Here is a 17,661-nt window from a genome sequence, read left to right on the forward strand (position 1 = left end):
GGAGCTTTTAGATGGGTACAGGCACCGAGCAGGGTGTTTAAGAGGGGATTCTTGGCTCTGCTCCCAGCATAATCTGGGCAACCAGACAAGTAGTCACTTCCGCTCAAAGACAAGGAAAAGAGGGCTCTGGAATTTCTTAAAGTGGGGGAACGCAGGATAATGGATCAAGCAAACCTATGTGCAAAAGAAAAATTAATTTATGGACATTTCCAGGGTCCATATCCACCAAGCTAAGAATGCATGCAGTAACACAAATCCCAGCTGTTTGGGTATGATTTGGACCAAGAAACTCTACACATGTGCCTTAGCCAGAGTAGAGAGAGAGCTCAGAACAGGAAGACCAGACTGGGCCTGCTGTGGGAGGGAGGGAGACCAGTGTGGACTTAAACCTGGTGCCAACATTTATGGCTATGATTGGCTGCCATCCAGCTCAGAGCCTGCATCTTATAGGGTGAGGTGCTGAGCAGGGATGTGCTGGAGGTGGCACGCAGGAAGGGCTGGTGCCAAGGCTCCTGGGAAGGACCCGCCTCCTAGTAAATAGCCAGACGTTTAGAGAGCACTCTTCCCTGGAGCACCGCTGCTTCTAGGTCACAAATAAGAACGGCTAGCAGAACAGAAACTTGGCTGGGGACAAAGTTTTTGAAGCTGCCCAGGGAATCTTGTGCCTTTGAGTGCAGCCAATTCACATACTAGGGGGCTCAGAGTGACAATGGGCAGTTTCTGCTGGGCAGTTTCTGCATTGTCTCTGGAGGAGCATTGTCAGGGTCACTGGGCAGCACTGGAAGGTGGGCCATTCGGGGACTTCTTAGAGGAAAACCTGTTTGAGGTCATCTGTCAGTCAGCCGGTTCTTGCCGGGCGCCCAGTGTGCTGGGGATGCAGCCATCCAGAGAGCTGCAAGGTCTGTTGGCAGTTCAGCCCTAATGCAGTAAGGAACAGTAAAGCTGGCCTCCTCGGTGTGTGACGGCGTCACCTCTGGATGCCATCGCTTCACTGAGGATATACACAAGCCGCCCCTGCCTGCGTCCCTTTTAAAAACCAAACCAGTCTGCACAAAGTGGGTGTGCCCGGGAGACACACCGAAAAACTTAGTGGGGCAGAGCAAAGGGAAGAACCAAAAGCCAGATGGTGGCTATCTTGCTCCCGGACCACCCGAGAGACCCAGGCAGAGGTGCCACTAGGAGAACCAGGGCTGCACGGCTCGCTGGGCAGCCCTAACAAAGCACCACAGACTGGAAAGCTTACACCATGGTTACCTCCTGGGTCTGGAGGCTGGAAGTCCAAGATCAGGGTGTCTGCAGGGTGGTTTCTTCTGCGGCCTCTCCTTGACCTGTAGAAGGCCACCTCCCCGAGTCTCCACGCAGTCTTCCCCCTGTGCTGTGTGACCTCTGTGTTCTAATCTCTTCTTATAAGAACGCCAGTCACATCAGATCAGGATCCCACGAAGGACCTCATTTTTAACCCCACCTTTTGATAAAGGCCCGATCTCCAAAGGTAGACATATTCTGAGGCGCTGGGAATTATGACTTCAACCTGTGAACTTGGGGAGACATAATTCAGCCCATAAGGAGGTCCCATAATCAGAACTAAGCCGTCAGCTTCAGGGATGACCTGGTAATGAATCTCAGAGTTGAGAGCTTGCTTGTGATCTCGAGCCAACATCTCAGGCACTTCCCATTTATGGCGTTTTTATTTTTTACCGTCAACTCCTGAGATGGAGCTGGTTGGGGCTTTAAAGGATCATCCATCAACTTGATCACTCCAAACTGGACTCATTCACATCTAAAGACGGAAAAACCTTCCCAGGCCACTTAGAAAGCAGAAGACCAGGTTTGCTTTTTCTACTGTAGTGAGTTTCCTGAAACTGCAAGCCCAAAGGCACCAGAGAGCTGAATCCCATGCAGATAAGCATGACTCCATGGGGAAGAGGCGTAAGTCCCATCCCAGAGCCACCCAGGACACTGACAGCACATCAAGCAGGAGTGATGCTGCGCCTTTACCCACCAACCCCAGTCAGGTAGGAGGAAAACCCCCCTGACATGTGCAGAGAGGTCAGGGGGTGTTGGCATCAGCCCTGACAGAGTAGAGGCTCGCTTCCTCTCCTCTCTGCCTTCCCTGTGTTATCTACCTTGAAAAGACACAAGTGGAACTGGACAGCCCTGCGCTGGGCTCCAGGTCCCCGCACAAGGTTTGCAAGGGTGTCTCAAAATGGCCCTTGTAATGTTCCTCTCCAATTTTGTCCCTCTGAAGAAAAGGTGCCTTAGCCCTTGTTTTTGTCAAGATGCTTGCTTACAAGTGACAGAAATCTATCTAAACCAAACCAGCCTAGGGGGGGAAGAGGACTTCATTGTCCCACGGTGAGAAACTTTTGGAGGGAGCAAGCTTTAAGTAGGTGTCTCGGTGGCACACTTTCCTCAAGTGCGCTCTGAACCTGTGAGTGTGACCTTACTTGGGAATCCATCTTTGCAGATGTTATCAAATTAAGATGAAGTCACATTGGATTTAGGTTTTCTTACAATGAGAGGGATATTTGGATAAAGCCACATGTACAAATAAAGGAAGTCATTTGATCACAGAGGCAGAGACGGGAGTGAAGCTTCCATATAAGCCAAGGACTGTCAAAAACTGTCAGCCGCTACCAGAACCTGGGGACAGTCCTGGAAAGGTTCTTCACAGGCCTTTGGAGAGAACGTGGCCTTGCCAGTACCTTGATTTCTGGCTTTTAGTCTTTAGGACTGTGAGAGAACTAAGGTCTGTTGTTTAAAGCCATCCAATCTGTGGTTACTTGTTAGGGCAGCCGCAGGACACTGGTAGGGTGGATAAGAACCTGGGGAGCTAGCGTGCGCAGCAATCTGCCCAACACCATGCGACCCAGTGGTAGAGCCAGGGGTTTTAGAGCTGCTTTATTGAGGTACCATTTACATGCCATACAGTCCATCCATTTAGAATGTACAATTGGTCAGGCGCAATGGCACATGCCTATAATCCCAGCAGCTTGGGAGGTGGAGGCAGGAGGATCTCAAGTTCAAAGCCAGCCTCAGCAACTTAGCGAGGCCCTAAGCAACGCTGCAAGACCTTGCCTCCAAATAAAATATTTAAAAGGGCTGGGGATGTGGCTCAGGGGTTAAGTGCCCCTGGGTTCAACCCCTGGCACCCAAAAATAAAAATTTTAAAAAACTAAAATGTGCAATAAATGGCTTTAGTATATTCAGAGCTGTGTCCCTGATCCTGTGAGAGTGCTTGCATGCAGCCTGGCTTTCAGACCATGCCCTCAGAGTGCTACACTGCTAAAAGGAAAGAAAGAAGACACCCTGAGCAGATTTTAAAAATCATAACCGTCCCCAGTGGGCTGTGTCCCACTGTGTCCCACTGGTTCATCACAAGGGCTTTGGATAGAACGTGGCCTTGCCAGTACCTTGAAGTGGGCTTTGGATAAACAAGCACTCAGTGGGGCCCAAGAGTTCTGGGCTGGATCTGAAATGTTCTCCCAAATCTCCTGTGTTGGAAGCTTGTTCAGAGGTGGGCCTTCAGGAGGTGTCTGGAGCACAGGGCTCTGACGTCCTCAGTGGACTGACGCGCTGATGGACTCATCACTGGATGGCACACTGGAAGTGGTGGAAACTTCGGAGATGGGCCAGGTTGAAGGAGGTAGGTTTGGGGAGTGTGCCCTAGAAGACTATATTTTGTCCCCTGGCCTGCCCCCATCCTTCCTGGCTGCCATAGGGTAAGCAGCTTTGCTCCACAACATTCTCCCTGCCATGGTGATGTCCTACATTGCCACAGGCCTAGAAACAATGGAGCCAAAGAGTCGTAAACTGAAATCTCTGAAACCATGATCCAAAGTAAGTCTTTTCTCCTTTAGGATGATTTTCTCAGGTATCTTGTCACAGTCATGGGAAACTGACTAACATACATAAGTGTCTTTTTACCTTATAAATTCCAGACTCCCTCTCAGGGGCCAAGTCCAGTTAAATGAATATCCCCTGCTGTACCTTGGATATGGTCTGCTTTGGTTCCAGCACAAGGTTCATGTGATGGAAGTGTGGTCCTCAGTGTGGTGATGCCAAGAGGTGGGCCTAATGGGAAGGGTTTGGGTCATTGGGGCACTGCCCTCAGAAGGAACTCAGATAGTTCTCATGAGACCCTGAGTTAGTTCTTCAAGAGCAAGCCTAACCCTGACATGCTTTCTTGCTGCCAGTCTGGTGATGTGATCCCTCTGTTATGGTCTCTATTCACCGTGAGGTCCTCACCAGGGTCAATCTGATGCTTGTGCCATACTCTTGGAGCTAAATAAACTTATTCTTTATAAAGTAGCCTGCCTCAGGTATTTCATTGTAGTAATGAAAAACTCTTTGTCACTGTAGTGAGTTACCTGGAATTTCAAGGCTACTAGTATACCTCCCTCAAAAAGACACCCTCCCCAAATACCAAGTTAGTAGACACATAATCCAGTGTATGAATAATGTAACATTTCAGGTGTAACTTGGGATCTGCACCTAAAAGATGTGTACAGAATATCAACTGCCTTCCGGTCGTATGCACCTCAACATTTATATACAAATCGTACATCAGGTGGCATGTGGGTACTTTTATCATGAGTCATGTGATGCAAGGCAGCTTACACAGTAAGGAGGCAGGGGCCTAAGGAGACCTGCACATCACTGCCCTAACAGCTGTGGCCTCCATGCCGACAGACAATGCTGACAATTCTCTCACAACCTTTGCAGCCGTGGAGTTCAAGGTCTTTACTAACCTGTGCCTTTCAGCGTTGCCTGCAAACCCAGCCCGGGCATTCACAGGCCCAGAGAGCTCTAACTCACTTTCCCTTGGAGGCTTTTCACGTTGACTGCAAGAGAAATACAGCGAGTTGGCCCTTCCTCAGGTCGGAGCTGACTTGCTGAGTGGCAGCCCGCAGCCTAGCCGGGCAGAGGAAAACGGGCTGTCGCTGGGGGTAAATGACTCTGTCCAACAAGCCGGTGGCACTCGGAAGTCACAGCTCCCAGAAGGGAGACAGGCGAGGCTGCGTTACTGCACCTCCTGTCAGTCAGAGGGTAGCAATTCTTCAGGTCATCAGTCGAAAGCCTCCTTGGAAATGAGAAAGGAGCGGAGCGCCAGGCCATTTAAGAAGGTATTTATTGTGAAATGTGGAGGCAGCAGCGCCTTCCCTGAGATGAGACAGGCGCTCAGCATGAATTATGCCAGATGAGAGGAGAGACAGCAGCAGGCACCTGGGTGTAAATGAGACCCAACCGTAAACCAGCGCTTCAGCCCAGCCCTGGGAGGAAGAAGAATCCTGGGGAGGGGTCGGACCTCGATGCCCAGGGCCATGGGAAGGGACACAGATGATCCCATGGCCCAAGGCAGGACAGTGTTGATGGCCCTGCATGAAGAAGAATGAGGCTGCATCCGTCACAATGTGAACTGAAGGTCACAGCTGAAATGACTTGTTGCCTGGAATTTGCTTCAAAACACTCCAGAAAAGACAGGGGGGTGGATAGGTAAAATGAGACTGGCAAGGTACCGAAAACTGCTGAAGCTGGGTGAGGGGTAGTTGAGGGTTCATTATATTATTCCTTCTACCCTTGTGTGTATTTGATGCGTTTGAAATTTTCAATATTGAAAAACATTTTTTAAGAAAATAAATCTTTTTCCTGTATTCATAGATCTTATCTCCCTGTAGATACACACTTTGGAGCAAGAGCCAGCCATGTTTTCTAGGCTATAAACTAAAAAAAAAAAATTTATTTTGGATAGAGACACACACATACCAATATTATAATTGCTACATCTATATTATGGCATGTCAAGTTCAGTGCCAACCAATCTATGTACTTTCCATCCCAAGAGGCAAGGGACTTATTAAACTAGCCAAGGTCAAAGGGCTCCGGGTTTCAAACCCACCTCTATCGGACTCCAGCCAGAATCTTACCCTCTCAGTGTACAAACCAGTGGAATGGCTCCTATCTGTCCACCAGTAGAGGTCAGAGGATTCCCTGCCCTACCTAGCTGGTTCTACTCTCCCTTTCCATATCTCACACCAATGCCATGCCCTTCTCAAGCCCCTGGCCCAAGTCTGTGTTCACCCAAGGCCATCATTGCAAGGGGGTCTGCAGTGGCAGCTTCTGTATGAAAAGCTGCCCGTTCTCACAGACCTGCATTTGGCTACACAGTAAGACCCCAGAACTGAGTTGGGGGGCTGGAAATGTGGGAGGCAAGAAGAGCATCCAAGTGTCCAAGAGAACATGAACACGCATTAGAGTTTCCCCAGTTAAGAGGTGAGGAAGCCAGGGTAGTTATTCCCCAGCTCCTCACTGGCTGAATGCTGCTCCTGCAGTTAGTACCTCTTCAGCCCCTGTAGCCTGACCTCTATGCACGGGCCACCACAGGCCCTTTGGTGGCGAGTCATGGGTATGGCAATGGGGTGCTGTCGGCCCATGGGCAGGGCATCAACAGCACAACTTTCAATCCACTTCACCTGGCCACCCTACATTCCTTCTGTAGATCATTCTGTGATGCCTACTGAGCCCTCAAAGCCAACACCATCCTGCCTGTGTGCCTGCACACATCTTCCTCCAAGTTGGTTTGCCAACCATGAGCTGCATTAGCTCTCCGCTTTGACCATTCCAGTTATCGAGCTATCACTTCTGTACTCTTGGATGCTTGGACTTTTACTAGTGCAGGTATGAGTACAGCTACTCCCACTCAAACGCAGCTGTGTTTATGACGGTGCCAACGCCACCACTCTATGTCCTTTCAGATCACCACTGCCTAGAATATCGCCTGTCACTGTAGAAATGCCCAACTATATGTGTGCAATGGATTGATTAATGCCCACTGAATGCTTTGGGATGTGAATTTTTGCCCATGACTATTTTCTTAGGATATATTTCTGGAAGCACAATCACTGAGTCATCTGTCCAAGAATTAAAATATCTTGTTTACATAAAGAATAAAATATTCTATAGACCCTTCCCAAGTACTGGGGCTGCCACGAAACTTTCCTTATCTCTAAAGTCATGGCTCCCTACATAAATGCTCTTGGCTTTTGTTGTGTTGTTATAAGAAATAGTCTGGTGTGACTTATCATAGCAGTGCATAGTGGTTGAAAAAGACTGCTCTACACATTTTTAGTACATGAAGGCCCATGTGAGAGATTATCCTGTTTCCAGTTGCCCCTGTAGAAATGACGTAACTCTCAAAAACTGTGCAGTTAACAGCATCTCCCTTTTTGGTTTGATGGCAGGATGTTCAATATCAAATCTGAGGTTGATTCCTCATTCTATATATAATCCCTCCGAGTTTGATTTTTTTTTTTTTTGAGTTCCTGTGTACATTTTACCATGTTATCCGTGTGTGGGGGGTGAGGGGGTTGTAAGCTGATTCAAAGTCTTTTGTGGAACATGAAAGATATAAACAAAAACAGACAAGAGAGACCAGTTTCCTGCTCCGGTAGCAGGGAGAATCCAGCAAGTCCTGCAAAAGGAGGCTTCCCGCTTCCCTGCCTGCAGGCCCTCCGCTCTCAGCTCTAGAGAGAGGATGCACACTCATAGAAAATGTCACAGCCCCAGAGTTCTCAAAGTCTGAGTCCTGGCCTGGTCCTTTCCCTCCCTCCAAGACCAACCATCACTGGACCCGATCTTGGGGCCTTCACTTCTCCAAGGGCAGCACGGAGGTCCCTACACGACCTCAAAGATCCCTCAAAGCATGACTACCTGCTCAGGCTGACTCCAGAGCACAGCCGGCCAGTCGGGCTCCCACAGCTGGAGTGACCCACAGGCAAGACCATGAGTGCCTGACCAGCATACAAGCACACCTTCCGCCCGGTCCCACAGTGTGGGGGAGCCACCACCAAGTGGCCAGTGTCAGGCCCCACAGAATCCTCGGCCTCCTCGCCTCTGAGCAACCTCGTTGGTGACTCAGCGTACCCCAGGGACAACAGTATGTTTTCCCAGTCTCCGCTCCTGGAGAGTCTGACACAGCAGGACTGGAGTGGGTCCTGGAAATGCGATTGCTAACGAATACCCCAGGTGACTCCAAAGACCAAGCAAACCCGGAAAGCAACGACAGGGGAGCCACGATGGTAGACACGTGGGGTCTGCTGCCTGCGGCCACGCAGCGCTCACTTCCCATTTTGGTCCAGCTCAACCCACCTACCAGTTTACGCCTGCTCTTGCCCTAGAACCATTCCCCTACCAAGTAGGCTGGGTTTCTCAGCTTTGGCACAACTGACATTTCAGACTGCATAATTCTTGGGGTGGGCTGTCCTGAACACGGCCGGATGTTTAGCAGTGTTCTTGGCCTCTACCCACACCAGCTGCCAATCCAACATGTCTCTAGATACTGCCAAGTCTCCCTTGGAAGAAGGATCAAGAAAGATCACCCCGACCACCACCACTGAGAACCACTGCAACCCAGGAGACCCCTCAGTCTCAGACACCTGAGACAGCTGCTCACCCTTAAGCACATTCCCGGTAGAGGGCTGAAGGCAGCCAAGTGCCACGGAGAATCCCCAAGTTCCTCCCGCTACCCAAGTCCAGATCACAACTGGGACGGGAACCTTGACTACAGTGGGACGATAAATAAGAAGTTCATTGAGACGGCCACCCAAGGAAGCCAGAGAGGTCTGCGCACCCACCGCAGCAGACTGTGAGCTCCCTGAGGGCAGAACACCGAGATTCTCCGGCCTCGATGGTGCTCTAGTACTCTGCACAGGGCACGTGAAAGGTGAACGATAAGTAATTGCTGGGGGCTGGGATTGTGGCTCAGTGGTAGAGCGCCTGCCTAGCACGGGCGGGACCCGGGTTCGATCCTCAGCACCACATAAAAATAAAATGCATTGTGTTGTGTCCATCTGCACCAAAAAAAATAAACATTTTTTAAAAATAAGTAATTGCTGATGGTTAGTGGGTGGATGGATGATTGGTCCATCAATCAATAGGTGAATAGGTGGATAGACAAATGGACAGATGGATGCATTAGCTCTAGCTAAGGGACTACAGTTAGGTACCCAGTCTTGCCAAGTGTCAGCATATAGAATGTGGAAACTACCTTCTCTGTAGGGCTGCTGGAGGTCGAAATGAGAAACTGCACTGCGGCATATGGCTCCCAGGATTAAAATGCCTAATGAAGTGCCTAGCACGCGGTAAATGCCGCCTTCTTCCTTTTCTGGGGTCCAGAGAACTAATTAAATTTAATTAAATGATTCTGAAAGATGAGGAAATAGGAGAGGTCCTCACAATGCCTGTAACGCTGACAAGCAGGAGCAAGGGAGATTGCAAACATTCTTATCTTTTATGTCTATCTAGTGGCCATAATTTCACACTGTTCCTAATTCAGATAATGGATCCAATAAATGAGATTCCACCCTGTCCTGCCATGGGCCCTCTGTCCCGTGTGCCCTGGCATCTGGGAATCTTTAACAACCAGCCCTCTGTGTCTTAGGTTGGTTCTGCCTCTGAACCGTTTGGACCCTCTTGCCCTAAGTTTCACAGAGTGTTAGTCCTCCCAGCCGCCCTGCAGTCCAGAGGAAGAGGAGGGCAGAAGGCAGCAGCCCAGCCTTCGTTGAGTAGTATAAACCTGGGGACTTTTCCCTTGGCTCAGCCATGACCTTATCAAGATCTGCAGATGACCTTGGACTGAAACTTATTCTTTGTCTCCCTCCCTCTCTCCCTCTGTCTCATAATGTGTACTTTTTTCTTTTCTTCCCTGATTTCTTTCCCCCCCTTCCTTATGAAATACAATTAGAGCCCATGTTTAAGGTGGATACGTACACATATACATTGTGAACATCACCATAAACAAACTAATCATCACATCACCTCTCACAGTTACAATTTTTGTGTGTTAAAAACATTCAAGATCTACTCTCTTGGCCATTTTCAAGAATGCAATACAGTGTCTTCACCATATCCACCATGCTGCTGTTTAGACCCCCCGATTGACTTATCCTGCATAAATGAAACCTGGTACCCTTTGGCCCTTTGTGACCACCATTCCCACCCTGAATCCTATTCTTTAGAGAGGAGAGACTGACAGATTTATATGAACAACTCGAACGTGAGCTGAAAAACAACTTCAATGAGCCTCAAATGAGGACTCTGAGGAGATGGGACAAGGCACGGCCCATGGAGATGGCCTCTCCCAGGAGGGCTCTGCGCCAGGGGATTTGAAGGGCGGAGCTTCTATTCCCAGGCAGAGGCTCCTCCATCTCCTGGGAGCAGGCTCTGATGGCCCCGCCCACCTGCAGAGCTTCCTCTCTATCCTTCTGCCCACCACTGTCACTGGACTCCTGTCCCCACCCGCAGCATTCCCTGGGTTCCTGGCACAACCCAAGCCATTCCCGCCTCAGGGCTTTCTGTGTGCCCCTGCTCCCCTGGAGCTTAGCTTCAGAGCACACCATCCTGCCGCCCTCCGGGAAGCCTGTTCTAACCCACCTGACCCCAGGTAAGGGGCACCCTGTGTTTCCATTGTGGATATTGTTGTATCTTTGAAAATGTTGGTGGAATAATTTGTATATGTCTGTTGTGGGCTGAATTGAATCACATCCCCCTGCCCCAAATTCATGTGTTGAATCTCTGACCCCCAATACGATGGTATTTAAAGAAATGGTCTTTAGAAAGAAATGAGGTTGAGATCAGGTAATGGGGAGGTGGTGATCTTCATGCTTGGATTAATGCCCTTGGAAGAAGGGACAACAGAGGGGCTGGGCTGTGGCTCAGCGGTAGAGCGCTCACCTAGTGCAAGGCCCTGGGTTCGATCCTCGGCACTACATAAAAATAAAGAAAATAAAGGTATTGTGTCCAACTACAACTGAAAAATAAATATTTAAAATTAAAAAAAAAGGGAAGAGACAACAGAAAGCTTGCTTGTTCATTCACATTCTCCCTCTCTCTCTTTCTCTCTCTCTCCCCACCTCCCCATCTTTCTACCATGTGAAGACATAGTAATAACAGCCAAAAGGAGAGCCCTCACCAGGAGCCAAATCAGTCAGCACCTTGATCTTGCAGTTCCCAGCCTTCAGAACTATGAGAAATCACTTTGGTTGTTTAAGCCGCCAGCATGAACTAAGTCCATGTAATGTTGGCCCCCAGAGAAGCCACATCCCAGACATCCGTGAGGACACACCTGAGTCAGATAAGCAGAGGAGGGTTTGCTTACACAAAGGGCAGGTACAGAGCACAAGGCCTACCCACCACCCTGGGAGGAGGAACGCAGGCCAATTAGGAAAGCCACCAGGAGGGCTGTGCAGAGTCAGCCCTGATAACCCTGTCACAGAGATGCAAGGTGACCACACAGGGGAGGCCAGAGAAGGACGGAGGGAGTACTTGACGACTCCTTCAGTTCTCCTGATGGACCCCAGGATATGGACCCCAGAAACTCAGGATATAAGGCACTGGGCCAAGCCTGATGAGTCACCAGAGGACATTGGCACCTAGTGCTGGCCATAAAAAGATGGGGAAGCCTGGAGAACAGAGTTGGTAGAAGGGCAAGGGCAGGATCTCTGGAACATTCTCCTAGCCCTGGCAGGCCCTGCTTGTTGAGAAGGCCTGAGCCCTCTCTCCATGCCTGGAGATGGGCTCTATTAGCAGGTCTTGAGAACTTTGTGCACCTTCCTCTTTTGATTTCAGGGGGGGAAGTACAGGAATGATTCCCACGCTCCTATTTTGCTACCATGTAATCTTTGATAACCAACACCATTGTAGTGAACAGCCACAGAATCTGTGGACCGCTCCAAAGCCATCTGGTTAGCATTCCAGATTTAGATAAAGAAAGACACCTTGTCTTGGGTACCTGTCTCTGAGTCGGCTGCTCCATATGTCTGCTCCATATGAATGTGTTCTCAAAAGGCCACGCTCTCTCCCAGGATTCCTTCTCCTCTCCCATCACCCGTTCTTTCAACACTTTATTTAAATGTCTTTCTCTATCCAGGGCCAATCTGGAATGTAGAGTATGGCAGCCATGAAAGCACACCGCTCAGGTCTGCCTGCAGGACACAGCTGGCACTGCCTCCCGAGGCTGCTACACCCTGTGACAGCACAGCACAGTGACAGCCCCACCCCACAGGATGTGGACTCCTCTAAGGGTTGGCCCTGGCCTGAGGGCTCCCCATCAGCCTGTGCTGTGGTCTGAGGCTCTTCTTGCCCAGTCCCCCTTCCTCCCCACTCTGCTTTCACAGGTGTCAGGTTTGAATCTCATCCTAAGCCTTGTCCCATCTCTTTCTGCTTCCCCCCTCTTTATCTGCTTTACAGTCAAGTCCCTCCGTAAATCTTGGGCTTGTCTTAATCCTGTGTTGGTGTCTGCTTTTAGAGACCTGAACTGGCACACAGAGCCTGGCTGTTTTTCAAACTGGAAGGCTGTTGATGCCTAGAGTCAGGTGTTTGCATGAGTCTGCATACCTATCAACGTAAGCAGGCTTTAATCTTCTTGTTTTTATTTATGTATTTTTTTCTGTGAAAGAGGATGATGGAAGTTAGAGTTTGAAGACAAGAGAGAGAGCAGGCAGATGGAGGGGGTTGCCATGGTGACTGTCTCCTTGATCAGAATTTGGAGACAGATTTTTAGCTTGCATGGGAGAGGAGGTAATGACCACAAGTTGAAGGACTTGCATTCAAGAGAAAGCACTTTGGAAGTTGGACATAAGCAGTCTTACATGATCAAAGGTGATAGAAAGTTAGGAACACACAGATGGCCACAAACCACAGTGCACCAGCAGAAGCAACAATGCCCAGTGGGAACCACCTTCACTGAGGATTGTATCAGTTAGCTATTGCTGTGTAACAAATCACCTCAATATCCCAAAGCTCAGTGGCTTACCTTAATTACCATATACATTTATAAAATGGATAAAGAAAGACACCCTGTCTTGGGTACCTGTCTTGTTACACAGCAATTGGCCCTGGATAGAGAAGTACATTTAAATAAAGTGTTGAAAGAATGGGTGATGGGAGAGGATAAGGAATCCTGGGAGAGAGCGTGGCCTTTTGAGAACACATTCATATGGAGCAGCCGACTCAGAGACAGGTACCCAAGACATGGTGTCTTTCTTTATCTATCACTATACTGATATCTCATTCTGAGGCAATTGGAATTTTGCTAAAATAAAGATAATGGTCAAATTTTTAAAAACTCAGTGGCTTAGAATCGTATCATTTATTAACACATGTGTCCACAGGTGCACTGAAGTTTGGCTGATCTAGGCGGAGCTCTGCTGAGGCAATTCTGCTTCACATTCGCTCACCTCCCTCCTTGAACTCTCTGGCTATTCAGGGCAGAAGAACAAGAGAGCAAATAGGTGTATGAGATCCCACCTAGATCATGGCCAAAGTAAGTCACATGCTTGAGAGGTGTAGAAATACTCTCCAACCATAACAAAGCCATTGCAAAGGTGTGGACATGAAAAGAATGAAGAATTCCCCATTAGGACACCGTCAATAAAGGTGAATAAAGATTGCACAAGGGAGAGGCAGCCAAAGAGAAAGAACAAGAGTGATAGTCCTTTGCCTACAGAAAACGTCTCCACCCAACTTTGAAGGCTTTGCATTGGGGCAGTATCTTTAATGTCGCCTCATTTACAGGTAAGAATCCCCCGCCTTGGCTTCTCTGCAGTGCTCACAGTGACACCTTCTTTTGCACACCCACTTGGTCCTCATGAAAACTACCTTTATGGGAGCAAGATGGCTTTCGGCAGATTAGAAGACACTTCCTCAACCATCCAACATAGGTCTGAAGGTGCCTCTGAGATGGCCAACCAGCACGGCTGGAAACTAGCATGCATGACTAGCTTAGGGACGTGTCACTGTCCACCACAGTACTGGCCCTCACAGCAAGGACAAGGCTACACTGTCTGCAACCCTCAAATCTCCTATTTCTTACACCACAGGGTGCAGTGGATCCCACAAAGGAACGCATGGTGCTCTTAGGAAGGAGAAGAGGTGAAGAAACTCAGGATATAAGGCACCCAGAATTTACTAGAGGCAGCCAGCATACATGTTCCCTGTCCTCGGGGAAGTTCCTGGACTAGTTAGAGCAAGGTCAATGGCCGGACAAAGGTATCATTACAACTGGTAGATCCTGCATAGAAAAGAAAAACGAAGAGAACACTACTGGGACGGATAATTAGGGAACTCTTCTGATGAACTGAGAAAGCCGATTTGGAAGAGTGGGCAGGATAAATTAGGTGAAAGGGGCCGAATGCTGGGGACAGAGAAAAGAAGGGTTAAAGCATCCCAGGTAAGGGAACAGGCTCTGGGACTAAAAGGGTAATGATACTGGAGAGATCTGGGAAAGGACAAATGCAGGCAGAGATCAAAGATGAGCAAGAGACATGTAAGTTCTAGCACTAGAGAAAAGAGAGGTCGGGGGAGACCATACATAGCACCCAGAAGATGGGCTTAGGTAGAAAAGGGACATAATCCAACTGTTCCTTTCACTCCTGTGCCCTGTGGAGAATGGGTTGGCGCTGACAAGGGTGAAACAAAGAGCCTGTGGTGAGGGGCCATCATGAGAGACGAAGGGGGACGACCAGGTTGGCAACCTCTTCACTCTTTAAAGCACTGCCCCTTAAGGGTACTCTGGGTTTCCTATGCCCTTAGGCAGTGGTCCACGGAAGTTATGCAGATGGCGGTGGCAACACAGTAAGAAATGGACACTGAGATCCAAACCGCCCCGGATGTTCCTATTCTGCCATGCGACACGATGGGAACTCTGGAGAATTTTGAAATCAGAGACCCAGGTCCCAATTCCATCTCTGATCTTCATTAGCTGGAGAGAATGAGTGACCTAATTTAACCTGTGGCACTCCCATTCCCAGATCCATAAAATTTGGAAAGAATAAAAGACTTTAAAATGCTAGTTAGTTTGGTATGATTATCAGTAAAATCATTCTCTTACTTATTATAAGTAAAATTATTCTCTGATAAAGAACATTTATCTAGCACATTGGTTTCTGGCAATGACTAGTTCTATATTTACTTAGCCCCCCAAAAGGGAAATTGCTTCATGGGTCTTTGTTGCAATGTCATGCCCCTACAAATGCAGGGGTCAAAACCTCACTGTGTGACTTGACAATGAAGAATTTCAAATGGAAAAAAATACAAAGTATCCTATTTTGGGTACAGTTTTGCTTCTCAGAAAACCTGTCATCAATGACCCGTCACCTGTGTCTACAGGCCTCTTTGATAAATTACACAGGTGTTAAAGCCACAGGCAAGCAAATGTTCAATGCACAATGGGATCAAAGGAGGCCCACAAGGGGCAGGGTGGGTCCCAAGCAAAGACCTTAACTCAAATTGGTTAAGCACAGAGGAAACACTTCAACCCGAGACAGAGAAGAGCAGGTCTGTGGCCGACTGAAACATGGGGAATTCTGGGGCTTGAACAGTGTCACCAGCTTTTCTCTACTTTCTCTCCGCTTTGTTGGCTACACCTCACGTGGGTTCTCCTCACATCCCCCAGGTCAAGTCCAGCAAAAAAAAAAAAAAAAAAAAACAAATTCTCTTCTGATTGGGCTAATTTGAGTCACATGTTCACCAACCAATCATCTGACCAGAAGGATAGTGACGCTGCCATTTTGCTGCTGTGACTAAAAGTTCCGACAAGAACAATTGTAGAGGAGGAAACCTTTATTTGAGGACTCGTGGTTTCAGAGGTGAGGAAGAACATCATGGCGGAGGAGTGTGGCAGAGGGAAGAGCTCACATGGTGTCAGGAAGCAGAGAGAGAGGTCTCCACTTTCCAGATACAGATATATACCCCAGAGCCATGGCCCCAGTTCCCACCCCCTCCAGCCACACCCCACCACTTCAGTTACCCCTCAGTTAATCCCTATGAGGGGATTAGCCCACTGACTGGGTTAAGTCTCTCACAACCCAATCATGTCTCCTCCAAACCTTCTTGCCTTGTCTCACATGTGAGCTTTTGGGGGGACACCTCACATCCAGCCATAACAGGATGTCATGGCCCCTCCCTGGAGGAAGAGCATCGGGACCCCACCCAAACACCTGACCTGAGATTGGAAGAAAGACAAGCCCCAACAAAACTCAGGAACGATGCCACTCCAGACTGAAGCAGGGGTCCACTCCAGACTGAAGCAGGCTGTGCCTGGACCTCTCACTTCAGCTTCTCTCCAGCTTTGGTCCCCTTTCCTCTGACCTTGCCCAAACCAAGTGCGTCCCCATGAAGATAATTTCACGTCATGGTACGTTCATCATCCACTAGTCCCTTTGCTCTTCACGCTCACCATGGCAGAGGGCATGTAGCTTTCCAGAAAAATCTCCTGACTTCCAGATGTTAGCATCTATTCTTCTTCAGTCTGTCCTTGCACCCCATTCTTCACCCTCTGTCCTGCTCCTCCCCAGTCGACCCTGGGTGGCACTCCAGGGCCCCCTTACTGAACCAGTGTCCTGGGGCCACAATCCTTCTGACCACACCTCATCTCAGTCCTCCCCAGCGTGTGTGGGGTCCAAGCACCCCAATCCTTCTTCTTGCCTTTTCAAGCCCATGGTTGGCCTCAGCCTCCAGTAGCTGCGAGGCTCTGGGTGCCTCAACATCCCTTGTTGGTCAACTCTAACCTTGCTTCTAGGAATGTTCTTCTTATTAAAATGTCAACCCAATCTGAATTGGATTGCTTCCTGCTAGAACTCATAAGCACACCCTCCTCAAAATACTGTCCTCGATTACTCTATCTCATCCACATCCGTGATGTCTTCCTGTCCTTGTGCTCTGCCTATAAACTAGCTGAGCTTCCCCCTAAAACTAAAGCAACCCTCTTTCGACCTCATCTAAATACCCCAGTCTCTCCTCTTTCCTCACCTGTTCTCCTTACTACGCAGGTGGTCTGAGCTCATGGGCAGGTCACTCGAAACCTTTTTGACTCTTTGGTTTCTTCTTCCTGAAAGCTTGGAGGCTTCCCCTTAAAAGTCACTAAGGAAATTCTGTTCCTTGGTCCCCATGTGACTTCTCTAGGGCCCAGTTTGAGATGTGGAATTTCATTTGCATGTGGCCTTTGCCCCTGTCTTTTCTTATACCTGCAGCCCCTCCCACACGCGTAGCTGATCCTACCCTGCTGTCATTTCTTCATGTGTCATCCTCCTCCATGAGCTCAAGACTCTCAAAGCTCCAGATTCCTGTCTCTACCTGCCTATTGGTCACCTTGACCTGGGCAACCCACCAGCCCCACTTCCCACGTGGCACCTACTTTTGTCAGGGTTCTCTAGAGACACAATCAGTAGAACATGTAGATAGATGAGCAGAGATTTGTTGTGGCAATAGGCGCACAATAAATGATCATGGGGTCCAGGAAGTCCCAAGGGCACTGCTGGCAGAGGGAGCCCAGGAGAGTCAGTGGGCTAACGACATCTGAGGCCAAAGCCCTGAGAAATGAACACAGAAGGGAGCAGGTGCAAGTCCTGAAGTCCAAAGGCCCGATAACCAGGGACTCTGATGTCCACGGGCGGGAGAAGACGAATGTCCCAGATCAAGAAGGGAGAGAGCTTGCCTTTCCGTTCTACTCAGCCCTCACGGAGCCGATGATGCTCTCCCATACTGGTGAGGGTTGATCTTCTTTAATCATCCTCCTGATCCCAATGCTAACCTTTTATGGAAACACCCTCGCAGACTACCAGAGTACTGTGTTGTCAGCTACATGAGTTCCCCCTAGTCCATCAC

The 17,661-nt window shown here is 49.0% G+C and overlaps 1 protein-coding gene across 1 annotated transcript in view; it reads left to right on the forward strand.

The window, feature by feature from the left end:
- Positions 1 to 4,565: 4,565 nt before the first annotated feature.
- The window catches only part of Gan (gigaxonin), a 383,888-nt gene continuing 370,792 nt past the window's right edge, over positions 4,566 to 17,661 (forward strand). Inside the window, exon 1 of the mRNA XM_076837793.2 lies at positions 4,566 to 4,570. The gene's annotated coding sequence lies outside the window, so the exon portion shown is untranslated. The remainder of the gene's footprint in view (positions 4,571 to 17,661) is intronic.

The sequence above is a fragment of the Callospermophilus lateralis genome, chromosome 18 (genome assembly GCF_048772815.1).
Source record: "Callospermophilus lateralis isolate mCalLat2 chromosome 18, mCalLat2.hap1, whole genome shotgun sequence".
NCBI classification, from domain to species: domain Eukaryota; kingdom Metazoa; phylum Chordata; class Mammalia; order Rodentia; family Sciuridae; genus Callospermophilus; species Callospermophilus lateralis.